Below are 16,196 nucleotides of genomic sequence, written 5' to 3' on the forward strand. Positions count from 1 at the left end.
ACAATCCATGAGATGTGAATGAATGCGCTGATGTCGAACATGTCACGGAATCCTTCGATCGAAAGTCAATGATGTAAACTGTCGTCGAAGGCGAGAAATCTGCCATTGATGCATGCGGATTTCAAGGTACTGACGATTTCTAGATCATCTTTCTAGATGATGTGCTGATGTCGATAGAAAGCGATCCGTCGTAGGCAAGCCCACAACACAAAATCATAAATCAAGTTGAAGAAATGTAGCTGTAAGGACTGACTCAGGGATGGTCAAGATGGATGACAGGTATTTTGCAGATGAATGGTTTATTTGCAGTGACCTCTTGAACACATAACGACACAACAGATGTCTTGGTAACAATTGACCCAAAGTTAATACCCAGAAATCAGCTGAAGATTTTCAATGTGGTTTGATCAACTGTTAGGCAAAGATTTCCCAACCCAGGTGAATGAAAAGTGTCGTGTTCAAGAGTGGTGATAAGGTTTTTTTTGAGACAAAGGATAACAAATAGGCTCATTTTCCTCTCTTTTCCCCCACCATTTCTGGCAAGTACCTCTTTATTTTTTACAAGCTTGAGGAGGATAACATATGCTTGATTATAAGCTCATCCTTCGGATGAGTCCAACTTAGTTTAGATTCGAACCCTAAGAAGGAGTGGTCCGCTCCTGTTTGTAATCGAACAGGTCCTTTACTGTGAAATTTTAATGAGTCCAGTATAGGAGAAACTCGGCGTTTTTCAATTTTAGAGAGTCTGGAAAAACCTAAGAAGACTCCAGGGTTGACCTTTTTCGTAAATTTGTGTCTCCCAAGCCTGAAAAAGTATAAAATAATACTTGAGAGAACCGCTTGATCTTTACGACCAAGGAGTACTTTTGTGATTAGTGTCTTTGACCTGAAAAGTAAAAAGCGATCAAGGACACGTCGTTTTATTTCTAGTATCGAATTTGAAACGATAAAAATCCGGCAATCTTTTCTTGTTTTTACGGTCAGAAAAGGGCTATAAGAGGACCGTCTTTTAATTCCATTTTAACGAGTGTAAAAGAAACGCTCGGCAATCTTTTCATGTTTTAGGAGTCAAAAAAGGGCTTAAAGATGACTCTAAGGTTTCACTTTTTCGTAGGTTTTAACGAGTTCAAAAAAATGATAAAAATGTACTCATGGTTTTCACTTTTTCATAAGTTTTAATGAGTTCGAAAAAATGATAAAAATGTACTCATATGGCCGACTTTCAATTTAATTTACGAGTAGGAAAAGACGGAAAGAACTCGGCATTTTCATTTGTTTTACGAGAATGAAAGATAGCAAAATAATCTCGGGATTTTCATGAGTTTAACGAGTCTTGAAAATAACTGAAATTGACTCGAGATAGGTTTCATTTTTACAAAAGCTTGAAACAGAGAAAAACTATGCTTCAAAGTAGTTTCATTTTTACACAAGCTTGAAACAGAGAGAAAACTGTGCTTGATGCCCCCTAAGCGTAACTGCTAGAGTGCATGCCCCCCAGCTTCATTTCATTCAACTAAGTACAAGCTGGATGGAATGAAGGTTCATGTACGAGATCATTTGAGAGACTCGACCTAAAACTGTAAGAAAATTATGCAAAATACTGAAATAACTAACCTAAATATACAACTTAACATTTATGAGATCTAGTCAAACTCTCAACGCAAGTAGGGGAGGATTTGTTTCATTTTTTAACGAGCTTGACACAGGAAAAAAACTATGCTCAAATCCAATTTCATGTTTACGCAAGCTTGAAACGAAAAACTATGCTTGTTATAAGTTCACATGTCCCCAGCATAATGACGCAAAACGAGGTACATGCTCCCCAAGCTTCATTGCATTCAACCAGGTGGATGGAATGAAGCTTTACTTTCGAGATCTTAGAAAGACTTGTGGGAGTTGTTTCATTTTTTAGTGAGGTTGACACAAGAAAAGAACTATCCTCAAAACCCTTGTTTCATTTTTTAAACGAGCTTGACACAAGATAAGGAACTATGCTCATAACTACTCTCTACAATCTACCTAACAAAAAACTTTACTCTAAAAACCTTGATTCATTTTTTAACGAGCTTGACACAAGACAAGGAACTATGCTCATGACTCCTTGTTTCTTTTTTTTAACGAGCTTGACACAAGACAAGGAACTATGCTCTAAAATCCTTGATTCATTTTTTAACGAGCTTGACACAAGACAAGGAACTATGCTCATAACTAACTGATTCATTTTTTAATGAGGTTGACACAGGAAAAGAACTATCCTCATTTCTACTCTCTACAATCTACCTATATAACCTACAATCTACCTGATTCATTTTTTAATGAGGTTGACTCAGTAACAGGAACTATCCTCTTACCTGATTCATTTTTTAACGAGGTTGACTCAGTAACAGGAACTATCCTCGCACACACTGATTCATTTTTTAACGAGGTTGACACAGTAAAAGGAACTTTCCTCACTCTTTGATCATGGCTTCCAACTGGAAGAAAGACATGTCAATGGACACACCTTGATCATGGCTTCCAAGAGATCTTCATCAGAAGGAAGAATACTTCTCTGGAAGGAACACATGTCAAGGGACTCAAAAGGGATAAGAACATTGTGTTCAAGTAATCCCATAGAGTTTTCCATGTCAATTACCGGATCTAAATCAGTGGAAGATGAGCAAATAGTGAGAGGCTCAGTTACATCGGTAACTAAAAACATGGGACCAGTTGCCACATAATTAACCCGTGGCAGGGTAGATACCACTTTAGAATCAGGAACATTTAGGGGTGTCATATTATTGGTAGTTGAAACAAGACTAGGGAACGAAAGCTGGTCTACAGTCACAATACTGCCATTGTGAGGGAAATACATCATGCGAAAGAGTGTCGATACGACAACTTTCATTGCATAAACATAGTCTCACCCAAGGAGTAAATTGAAATCCAAGGGACCTCGAACTACCATAAGATCAATACAGACAGTTTTACCTTCCAAGGTAATAGAAAACTTAGGAAGGATACTTAAAGGTTCACTAATGGTTCTATTAAAAGCTTTTAGATTCTACGTAATAGGCGCAAGCTAAGGCGAACCCAAAGCTTTCCAAACAGTTGAGGATAAAATACTAACAAAAGCACCTTCATCTACCTGAGTACGATGTATGTCCCTACCACCAGCCTTGATAATGATTTGGAAAGGGATGGAGGAAGGAAGACGAGGTTCTGTCAGTCTATTCCAATCAAAGGAAAAGACCTCAGTACTTGGAAGGGGTTCCATAGAAACAGGTGAAATGCCCCCCGGCATAGAAGAATTTGATGTAACAAGAAGAACTGAGCGGTATGAAGTTCACTCTCTAAAGGGAAAGTAGGATCGACTGAATGTGAAATTGAATCGATCACTTGATCAACTAATGGATCATCAACCTGAGTGACATGAGTTTCACTCTCCAATGGAAGAGTGTGATCGACTGTACTTGAATTTAGATCAATCACTCCATCAGTTGATGGTAGGTTGGGAGAAAGTTTACGGTAACCAGTTGGAAATTCTTGTTGTGGAACAGTAAGTTTTTCCAACAATTTTGAGGCTTCATCCATGTGAGGGCAAATGTGAGTTTGATGACTCTTTTTGCATAACTTACAAGGAAACCTAACTTTACCCTTTTTCCCAAGAACCTAACTATCACTGGTTGATGGATCAATGGAAAGTTGATGAGATTTTTCTGACCATACTTCCAAGACCTTTGGAATACCAGGACAATTGATAAGGAAGTGGTCACCCTTACAAAGCCTGCAAGGGTATTTGGGTTTACGATGCATGTTGGAGTTTTCCTCAACACAACTAACACTTACAGTTGTGGTTGGTTGGTTGACTTCTTTCTTATCTTGCTTCTTCTTCTTCTTCTTCTTCTTCTTCTTCCCTTTCTTCTTTTTCTTAGACACCTGGTTACTAGCATCAAGGCTTTTACCAAGCGAAGAGGAAGAAATGGAGGAAGAAAAATGAGGCGAAGAAGGTAAAGGGTCAACAGAAGGTTGGTGATGTTGAGATGGTGAACTCGATTGAGGTGAAGCATTCGGTTGAGGTTGAACAATTGGAGTATTTGGGGCCAACAAAGTTGAAAATAACCATATTGGTAATCCTATTGTAAATCCAAGTAATGACAAAGTAGCCATATAAGGAGGACCAACATTTCCAAAGTAAGGAAAAGTACTAGGATTCTCGTTAGGAGGGGTTCCTAGGTTGGTAAATTCTGGAACATTTGCCATTATATTCAACTTCAGTGAATTTTATTAACAATTTAAAACTAAAATTAACAATTCACAATTCACACCTAACAATTAAAATTCACAATTCACACCTATGGTCTCTAAAAGTAAAAACAAACAAATTAACACGCGCTATCAAATCTAGGTGTCAAACCACACACAAACAGTAACCTTCCGGACCAAAAACACTAGTTGGTAATGAAATCCAACGTTGCAGAATTCAGTACAGAAGTGGCGGGTGGAACAGTTACCCCGACAACCTGCTTAATGAATAGACTGGACCAAGTTCTTCCACTTTAACCATCTCGAGTGAAGTGAACCCCCCAGAAAATCCAAGTGAGTCTAGCCGACGTCTGCTCCAGGTACAGTGGGATCTTCCCTCCACCGTCACCTCGGGTAGAATCCTAAAGATAATGGTCACTAAGGTTACCAACAGCAACAAATATACCTGGGGGAATAGTCTACAACCCGATAGCACGCAAGGGCAGAGTAACAAGCTCAATCCCCTTGCCGGCTCCTTGACAATAATCCAAGGTTTACCGACAAGTGACCCCAAGCTCCTCGACAATAATCCAAGGTTTACCATTTGTAGTATGTGCATATCTGGCGTCTTTCCCAATGAAGGAGGATTGATCCCTTCACTGGTTCGGACACGGTCTCGTGCTTCTCCTTTAAGAGGAGCTTTCCCAGAGTACAAATGAAACAGTTGGATTTATCCTACCACAAGATAAGCTACTTGTTTGGTTTTACTGTCTTGGAGAGTTAATTACTCTCCTACTCCAAGACACTAGCCTAAGCTATGTTGGTGTATCAGAGCCCTAGAAATGTAAAAATTACTAGATGAATTTTAATTAAGCGTTGTGTTATTAAGGCTGTTATTACTCAAATGGGTAAATGGATATGAAACCAATGGTGTTATGACCCAACTCAACTGAATGCAATCGAATATGATAATGTGATCTTTTCAATTCGATGAATCCTAATTAAAGTAAGGAGAGAGTTTCCATTCACTTCCAACAATGCAAAAAATTGATCACTAAGAGAAAATATAACAAATTCTCTAATGCACTAATTTCATCAAGAAAAACTAATGCAAATCAATTCCAAAAGTTTTTTTTTTATTTTTATTTTTGTGTAAATTCAAATCAAAGAAAACTGATCTAAATCTACGATTGATTTTTCAGAATGTAAACTATGCAATTGTAATCTATGCACAATTCACTTGAAAAGTATGCAAATGTAATCTATGCACATTTTTCATTAATATTCTGAAAATGAGAATTCTAATTATGCAAATGTGATCTATGCAAGAGAATTCTCAAACACAAGATGATTCTAATGTAATCTAAGAACCAATCAAGTGCAAGTCGAGAAAATTGGGTGAGAGTTCCAAAGATCAATAAAAACACTCAAAGGCGATTAACACTCATACACAATTTAGCCCCCCCCCCCGGCGAATGAGGGGGAATTTTTTTTGCAAAAACAAAAGCAAAAAGATGCAAAATTGTGAAAGGACTGAGAGAAACCTCCAAGTAATGACCAAAGGAAAACAAATCAAGAATTTCTCAAAAAGAGACTCAAAACACCCAATTGATAAAAGCTTAGAGCAGGAATGCCAATGAAATTAGCCAAGATGAAAGCTTCTGACAGGTGAACAGTGGATCTGGGCAGCAAAAACAGGCTATAAACAAAATCTAATAGGAGAAAAGGGAAAAAATGGAAATTTTCTCAATTTTGACAGGGTACGCAGGCAACCTGCTTGCACAGGTGCGTGTACGCTCTGTGTACAAAGCTGTAGTGCGTACAAGTACGCACTGTGCTTAACGCAGAGGGTGCGTACTGCTAGCAAAACCAAGAAAAAAATAAAATCTAACTTAACCCTAAGCTATTCCACCCAAATGCACAGTCAAACAGCCAAAAACCAGAAAGAAAAAGGCTTTTCTCAAATCAAAGTTTCATACAAAGGAGAAATCATTCAAATCAATGGAGATCCCCAGTGGAGTCGCCATTTTGTCATGCGGAAAGAGTCAATTTTGTGGACAAAACCGACCTCCCTAGAAGCTAAGGCTTTCTAGTGACAAACAAGACAATTAAAATACAAGTAGTCAGGTGTTTAAACATACCTTTAATCCCACGCTGTTTGTAGCAGTCCAGCCTCTCCGATTCGGATGAGCTCCTCCTTCTCTTCGAAACCTGCATTCACTAACAAGCAAACGATTACATAGCACCTGAATAACTCATAAAATAAAACATATTCATCATAAAGACCAAGGAGTATATGAAACAAATTATGTATAACAACTTGTTGAGAAAAATGAGCTTAATTGTATTAAGTGGAAACAAAAGAAACCATTACAACCAGTGCCTTGGTGTTGTGCAGGTCCCTCGCAGGGTCCAGCAAGAGTTCTCCTTTACTTTGATCAGCTCACCCACTTCCAAATGAAGCTAAGAAAGGATGGGAATCTCTCCTCTCAAGCTCTATAAGGGAGTCCTAATTTCAGCAGCATCTACCCTTAGGAATGTTCAGCTTTCAACCTCCCCTCCCTCTGGCCCAATGCCTATATTTATAGTGCTTTGGAGGAAGTTAATCAGGTCCACCATGAATGGGATAAGCCCCTCTTTCAATGGGATAGCTCCCCTCTTCATGGGATAAGTTCCTCTTACATAGGGATGCATGAACCATCTGGAGGCGCTCAATCCACATCAAACCATCTTCTAGAATGCTCTAGAAATGACCACAAGTAACTTTTTTGAAGTGAAACTTGCGCCTTTTGACCTTTACAGGAGTACGCACCCACCCTTTTATATACAGAGCGTACAAGTACGCAGGTTTTATGAACTAAAGGTGCGTACACACAGGTAAGGCTAAGAGAAACTGCGTAACCAGAGTTAATTGGCTTTTTAAGGACTTTCTCTCTTTCTTGGAGTTTGACATGAGGAGCAGAGGTATAAGACTTGCCAAGGAGGATAGTATGACAGTTGATGGAGCCATACTAACTGCAAATAGTCATGGTGACAAATTTTAGTGTAACATGAATAGTGTTGGATTTTTAATCAACTTTGAAAGATCAGACTTATCAGCAGCTACTTTTGTGTTCAGTTCTGTTTGTTGACTAGTAGAAGGAAGATTAGTTTGAGTAATTCTGGAAGTTGTGTCAATGGTCTTCTTTATGACAGGTTTCATTGGATTCTTTCCAAGATTTTCAGTGGTTTTCATAGAAAGCGTTTCGGCAATTTTCTTAGGATCAGAATCAGAGACCTTTTTAACAGGATTTTCAGGATTGTTTTTATTGGCAGTATCTTGATTTTTCTTATTTCTAATATTATACTGTCTATGGATTTCCATTATGTCATTTTCAAATCCTTGTTTATACTCATCTAACTCTTCAGAATTCATTTCATTCTGGCTATAAGAAAAAGTTCTTGTTCCTCCTGAGGAAAATTGTTTCATCATCACTTATCCCTAACAAATTAATTTGATTATCATCCGAATCTTCCACAATATTCCCCTCATCATTTGTGTAATTTTCCTAAAAAGGAGGTTGAATATGTTGATCTGTACCCTTTTGTTCTCTTTGTTTAATTTGTGGAACATTCCTTCTAAAGTTTTGGTTTCTAATTTGTGGGACTTTTTGGTTTTCTCTCGCTTGATTCTAGTCATTGATGCTCACTGTTTGCATCATTTGATTCACTACTATGACTAGGTTATCAATCTTATGGTCAACAACAGAAATAGAAGGTTCTTCTTTTATGGTTACTCTGCGCTCAGACTTCAGTTTGCCTTTTTTGGCCAAGATGTTGGCTTCAACTTTAATTGCATTTGCTTGCATTTCTTCCAAAGTTGTCAGGTCTCTTTCCCTAAGTTGATATTCCATATCTACATCGAAACCATCTGGAAAATCAATCAGAGCTAGACCAGGGGAGGGCTTGATGTCTTGTGGAATGGCATTGTAAACGGTATTGAATCTTTCACAATACTCTTCCATAGTTTCATTGGGTTTTCTTTTTAACATTTTATATTCGTTTACGATTGGAAGTGGGTTCTTCTTGATCTCTCATCTAGCTAAAAAAATTTGATGGAAAGTGGCAAGGTTGGCTATACTTCCTGCCGGTAAACCCCTAAACCATTTCTTTACATCACCTCCTAAGCCCTGGGCAAACAATCTCATTTTAACATCAACTTCATCCACTTCTTGGAGATCAAACGCATCATTCATCCTATCCACATGTTGTTGGGTAGTATAAGCACCTATATTATCAAAGTTCACAATTTTGGATGGATAATCTGCAGGCATAGCATTTAGCTGGCCTGGTAACACCAAGGGTACATACCTTCCTGCCATAACTGTACTGGTAGATTGATTTGAGGATGGACCTAGCGGAGGTGTAGTTTGGATAACTACAGGGATAGTAGGGACAGTAGTTTGAGAAATCAGAGGTAGGGAAGTTGAAACTATGGAATGAGTAGGACTGGGAGGCTATAAATGTACAGATTGAGAAGACTGACTAGACAAAGAGGATGTTGCAATAGTTAAAGCAGAGAATTCAATAGACTACTGAATAAAAGCCTCTTGTATAGCTTGGTCCAATACTGAAACTAGACCTTGTAGTTTGTCAAATTGTTGTAAAGATTCAAGATCATGATCTGTTTCAAGGTCTTGGGTTTGGAGTACATATGGTTACAGTATGGCTTTATCTATGACAGTTTGATATATAAAATCCTCAAACTTGGATCTAAACAAACTTTGCTGAAAAGGAAAATCAAATTCTATATCTTGTAAAGTTTCAAATTTCTCTGGGAGAGAATTAGACCTTGACAAAGGAGTATTTTCTAGAGGATAATTGAATCTAGACAAGGGACTATTACTACCTTGACTCTCGGTAGAGCTTTTCTTTCTCACCAGTTTCTCAGGATCATCTACAAATTTGAGAAGGGTTAGGATCTGGGTGAGATCTAGTGTGAATTCTTTTGGGAGCCAGGGCTATGAAAAATCATCACACAAAAATCAAAATCAAAATCAAAGATACAGCAGATATCTACAAAAACAACCTCAGATCATGTATTTCATAATGATACAGCAATTTCTTACTGAAATATTGATTTTAAACCAGGGAATAACAATTTTTTGAATTAAAATGTATTCTTCCCTAGTATGGTCACCACTATGTTATTGTTCTATATTTTTGAGGTTGTGGGAGTAAATACATTGGAAAACGTCAAAACCACTTTTGAAGCTAGGATCTAGCCCTGCCAGCTTTAGAGGAGGATCTCTCTTTATGATTTAGCTTGGTTTTTAAGTTTATTTTAGGCTAGTTATGATTTTTCTTGGTTGTTTGTTTGAATTTGTTTGATTGGTTTGGTTGGTTCATCTGATCAAATTACTTTCTTTCCATTGGGCTATGGAGTCAAATAAGATGTTGCATCAAAGTTTAAAGGAGTAATCACAGGGAAAGCTAGTTACATTTACTGGATCTTTAAATTGAATTATGGAATGGAGAAAAGGTGTTTCAGGAGTGATTGAAAAGCAAGTAAAAAATTCTCAATCAAACTTCAGAAGAAAACGCACTGATTGTAAAAGCAGTCCAAATAAGGTGTTCAATAACATATCTTATTTTTCACATCTCCTATTTTACAATTAGATTTTAGATTATTAACATATAGAGAATAATAGTGGAAACAATAGTTACAATAAGAAAAACATCACTATTAAATCACAACACAAGTATCCTATGAAGAGCCTTTTTATTAATGATGCTCCAACAACATGGAAAAGTATAGTGCTTTGATAAAAAGAGATACAATGATCAGGAACTAACCCTCAATACTTCAAATGAATGAAGTATTTAAACATAATGTCCAAAAAGATTACAATTAATGCCTCATCGACATGGAATTCTATTATTAACTTTAAAGTAACATAATGAAATAATGCGACCAAAAGAGGTGAATTTGGTGTAGTGATCTGGACACCTGGCACTTCTTTGGTGGAGAAAAGTTGCTGAGTGGCCACTATTTGGGTGTTGCGCTGGTGGATCTGATATTTTCTTTAATCCTGGAATTCACATAGTTTATCCCACCACTCCTCATCTGGAATGGTAATTTTTGTTACTTTGCGGTAGATTTCATCTTCCTTGGTATACCGAACGAATGTGGATTTTACTACAAAAATGTGCTTTATCTCATGCAGGATGAAATTCATGTTACTGATGGCTTCGTAAAAAACTCTCCCTGTCATAGCACCTTTAGTGCGGGAAGACTTGGCAGTATCCCTTGTAATGTCTTTTAACTTCTTCATCTAGTATCCCTAGTCATCAGCTTGTCATTGATTACAAATAAAGAAGGCAGACCCTTCTTAGTTAATGGATCTATTCTGGTGAAAAACATGTTGACTCCTACATCCAAACTATGACATTTCTCTGTTAGCACACAATCAAATTCTTCTTTGTCAGAACTTTCTTTACTTCTAACATTGTTTTTGCTCTGTCATCTACTTCCAAATCATCCACTTCATATCTATTTTTGGAATTGAGAAACCTTATGATGTTGTTGGATGTGGTAGGCATTTCTCCCGATTCAATGTTGATAGTGGAAATAGCCTGCTTGGCTTTCTCCATCAACTCTTTCTGATTGAATATAATCTAGATACAAGGCTAGATTTCATCCATTGCTTCAATAATTTTGTTCGAGATGATTTCCTTAACTTGGGCCAGTGTGTAGCCAATAGAAGACTCAGTTGTTGATTTCCTCCATACTTGTTTTTGGTTTTGAGCTCTCTATAGCTCTGTTGCATGGAAAAATTCAGTCTTTGCTTTCTGGTCCTATAGAAGATTGACTTGAGCTTGCAATATTTTGATTTCTTCTGTTTGGAGAGACATATTTTGCACTGCACTAGCCAACTGATCTGCAGTAGCCCATGTGTTTGTTGTAAAAGGTGTAGTTGTAGGAATTGTTGTGATGGGAAGTGCTTCCAAAGGGACAATAGCCATTTTGGCAGCTTGCTTTTTTTCTTTGATTATCTTTTCCATCTATGTCTCCATTTGTTTCAATTGTGCACTCTGCTCCATGATGAGCTTCATCATGTCTGCCTTTTGTGACTCTGTTTCTTCAATGTCCTTGGCCAGAGGATATTCTATGGCTAGTAATTTCAATTTCTTCCTTAATGCTGCTATGTTTGTATTATTTTTCCTTATGAGCTCTTCTGCAGCTTTGATATTTGTAGGATCATAACCTGATTTGATCACCAAGTCCTCCAATTATTTTATCCTTGTGTCTTTGGCAAGTGTGGAGACTTTCTCCATCTTCAATTGTGATTGAACATTGGCTAATGTAACCTACAATTTAGACAAACTCATAGCAGTGCTAGTGAGGGTGGCTAAAATCATTTTCCCAGACTGCTTTTACATCTCCATTTCGTTAATGGGATGTATGTCGTTCACATCAAATTCAAATGATGTCTTATTGTAGTCTAATGTTGCCTTGGGCTGGGGAATCTGTGCTTGGAGGAAGGCCATTTTCATTTTTCCTTTCTCTGAATCAAAGGCTGACAACAGCCTGCTTTGAGAACTGGAATTCTGCTTCCAGAATTGATTGTATGTATTGATCTTCAAGGCCTCGTTTCTTACTTTAATATCCTTGAATATATCAAATATACTCTTTTATGTTTCCCCTGTAGTAGATGTGCTAGTTTTCTTAACCTATTGTTGATCGTGTGAAGTTGTAGAGGTAGTGGGAGAAAGTGTAGTCTGATCACCCACTAATGTGGAAACAAGTGGATCTTTAGTGGTGATAATATTCGCTTGCTCTGAATCCTTGTTTAGACATAGTTTGGAATGTAGCTTAGCCTTATTTCTATACATAATTTTGAAGCCTTCACTGGAAATATCAGTCACTGAAGGTGACTCTTCTTCTCTGCTCCTCTTTGCTGATTTCTCCTTTGTGATAGAAGTATGTACTGTTGAAGAGGACACCAACTACTCCTCTGCCTCTTGTTGAGTATTCTTAGTCCATTCTATATGGTTTTTATACTTTTCAATCTCTGGTCTGGCTATGTGAAAATAAGCAGTAGATTTTTTCTCTACCCTCAACTTGGAGATGACCCCTAATGGATCATATGACTAGGTAAAACTGAGGTTGAATTGCATTTCTTTCAACAGTTTGTCTGCCTCTTCCCCTGCTTCCCTGTTGTTACAAATAAAAGGCCCTATTTGTGTTTTGATTTTGAATTGGGATTTCTTCTTGGCAGCTACAAAGTGAATCTCATTGTTGGCTTGAGGGGGCCTGACCCAGGTTCGGAGTTAATTAGCAAAAAAAATCCCTACACTATTGGCCCTTTCGACATCAGCCCGCAGAGCACAGACTGAAGTCTCACCCAAAGCAGTATGGGGGGATGCTGGAACCAAGTTTCCGCACCCTGGAGATGTCTAAGGGGTCGATTTAGTCCAACTGTGAATGGTTTCACGCAGGTCACTTCGTGCACTACCCTGACCTACGAGGCCTTCGTGATCTGTTATAATCGCCTTCGCGTAGCCCTAACCAGGGGCTGAGGTGCTTTCGCACTGCTACGGTAGTGATCTGTGCTATTTCCCCAAGTTACACCATGGATCTTACTTATCTTCTTATAAGTTTCTGCACCCTAGAGATGTCTGAGGGGTCAATTTAGTCCAACTGTGAATGGCTTCACGTAGGTCACTTTGTGCATTGCCTTGACCTGCGAGGCCTTCGCGATCTATTATAATCACCTTTGTGTAGCCCTAACTAGGGGTTGAGGTGCTTTCGCACTACTAAGGTAGTGATCTGCACTATTTCCCCAAGTTACACCACAGATCTTACTTATCTTCTTATAATTGTTAGTTAACTTCGTGTAAACAGATAGTTTATCTTATATTCACTTAATCAACACAATAATATAAGTTCGTGCACCAGATAAACAGTGAAAATGCAATTCATACCCAATATACTCAAAGCATAAAAACAAAAAATGAATACACATGAATGGTATAAAACTTCTCTTTATTAATACTTCAACAGTTACAGACTCAACCCACCCTGTGCACTCAACTGTAGGGGTCTGCACACTCAGCTGTAGACTACTAGGCCTCTGCGCACTCAGCTACAGAGCCTTCTCCTACTCTACAACCCAAGACTCAACTCTACACTTAGATAAGACTCAATTCTTCATCCTTCATTCATGACTTCCTTCTGTCTTATTTACAACTTAGAGCCTCGCTCTATTTATACAATCCCATGGTCTGCAGACCATGGATATATCTCTAAAGTCGACATTACATTACACAAATGAGAGTGGAAAACCCTATGACTCATTTAAAAGCTCGTGCTTTGCGCCCACAAAACACAGAGTCTTTACATCGGATTTAGTCAAAATCTGGGCTTTAAGCCCAAAAACTTCCCTTGGGGATCCCGCACCCAACACTCATCTATATTAAGCATTTTCCTGATGTATTCTAGAGAAAAAATCTTCATTGGGAGGAATTGTGGCAGCTTGTGAGGGGCAAGTTCACACCCAAAAACCCATAGGTCTTTGTAATTATGGTAAAGGTACCAATCCCCTGTATGGACTTGGTTTGATAACTACAAGATTTTCCTAATTTCTTCACTAATTCTTGGCTTTGTCCTGCTACTTAGGAGACTGAATGTTGGATGTACAAACATCTCTATGAATTGTTTGTATGAAAATTCCTTTTGTTCCTTCATCACCAACGTAGTCCAGAAGATAACTAATTATTAATTTCTTTCTTCATCTAGCTTTTGTAAGGCAATATTGAGGTTGACTCCCTGAAAATATAAAAACATATACACTAACATAGAAGCATTTTTAAACACTTCCTTAATCTGGAATTTGATAAACTATTCATGGATAGAATATGCAAGAAATTGGCTAAAGTTGAACAAGATTGAAGCCTTGCAATCTGCAAAGAAAATAGAAAGAAATCCTATGATTGCCTCATCTACCCCCTGATCTAAGTAATAGCCAAGGAGGTAAGAGATGACTGTGATGATTTTCTTGGCTCTCTCAAGGAAAATGGAGGATGGATAGGGAGAATTTTTCTTAGGTAATGGGGCATCTTCAGTTAAGAAAAGCTCAAGGGTTTTGTCTCTTCTAGCAAAGTCCAGTTTTTGATATATTTCAATAAGTGCTTCATGAGAAAAAGGAGTGGCATTCTCTGTTGTAGGAGCTTGCATCAATTAGTCTATAGCTTGGGGAGTGATAGTGAATAAAATTTCTCCAGTAGGGGCAATAATAGTTCTTTGGCTAGGTAGATAGCAAGCATGACACTTCCTGGTGAATTCAGGGGTGATGTGGGTACAAGGAAAAATATAGTGGGGAAAGTTGGATTCCCACAATTGAATATCATCATATTTTCCTATAAATTTGTCCTGAAGCCAGAAATACATCTCAAACAGGTCATATTTAGAGAGGGTTTCGTGAATTTTATAGTCTATATCTGCCAAAGGAATATGGTGAAAGTTGATATGAGGGTGGATCAGAGGACTCACAAGTTCTTTTGGTCCCTTGTCTTTCGAATGCATGATTGGATAAGGGTTAGAACACAGATGGTGTCTTGATTATGCAGGTTTATAGGGTGCAGAAATAGAATTGAGTTCAAGATAACAGGAAACAGAGGAGTCAGCTTGAACGGAAATTAGCAGGTAAGATGCTCGACCAGGTGAAATAGGTGCAGTTTGAATTGGATCTCCTACAACATGAAAATGGCAGTGGCAGAGTATGAACCAAGTAACTAGTTAATGAGTGAAAGGAGGGACTTTATAATGTTGTGGTCTTTCACGTACATGGTGGCGCAGGTCCATTGAGTTAATGGTTAAGCCATTTAATTGCCTAACAGATTAATTTTGGAGGGAGCGGGTGTGATTGGCAAAGCAACAAATGGATGATGTGACGAAGGCTGACTGGCAAGAGCATAACGGAGAGGGCAGTGGTTTAGATTGGCGGAGAAACCACTTTTCTGGGGGGGAAGGAAGCTAATGGTTTCGGTTGAGCGAGGTGCGAAATCATGAGGTGGTGACACGTTGTGGGTGGCACGGATTTGAATATCACCCATTTCGGAAACCCCCCCCCCCCCCCAATGGTAAATTTTAGATGGTCAAGGGGGGCGGGGGAACGTAATATGGGTTGTTGGATGCAACGAGGTGGGCGCGGATGATGGGTTAGGTGGTGGGATGTTAACATGATGTGATGGGGTGTATGGTGGGGTAGGGAAAAGTATTAAATGGGGTATGATTGGAGTGTAGTGGGGTAGGTGGGTGAATGAAAATATGAGCGGAGGGGTGATTTTGGGGTATTAAAACTTTAGGGATAGGGGATAAAATATCAAATATTATTTGATATATCCGACTTTACAGTAAAACTTCAATCCTTTTGCCTTTTATTTGCACACGAAATGTATTTGAAATTCATCTTAGGATAAAATTTTTGTGCTTATCCTCTAATCACCATAGTGCTTCTACCTACCCTTTCTCATTTCAATTCTTTTTCTAAGCTAACATTTTCTCTTCTTGCTTTGCAGGGTGCATTTAAACTAGCAAACCCAAATCATTTTTCTTTTATGAAATTGTACCTTATCTTATCACTTATTTTGCCATTGATTTAGATTAAACTGTTGAATCAATTTTATTTCTACCTAGCTATTGATTCACCAATATTAAACTATTTGGTAAATCTTCATTCACTAACCTATTGAACATAAATTTAAATCTGTTCAATCATGATTAAACTGTATGAAGTGAAAAGAATTCTAGTCATTGTGGCATTCAAAAACAATTTGCACACAACCTTATTTGATAATGAACTAAAAGAACTAACTTATCAGTAGTGGCACTTAGACTTGCAGAGATTTCGATATTCTTTTATATTTTTCCTTTTGTGGGGTTCTTATTTCCTTTTTACTTATTTATTTTTTAACATACCCTCTTTTCA

The sequence above is a fragment of the Pinus tabuliformis genome, chromosome X (genome assembly GCF_031772625.1).
Source record: "Pinus tabuliformis cultivar Carrire ecotype Pingquan chromosome X, CPIR1, whole genome shotgun sequence".
Lineage (NCBI taxonomy): Eukaryota > Viridiplantae > Streptophyta > Pinopsida > Pinales > Pinaceae > Pinus > Pinus tabuliformis.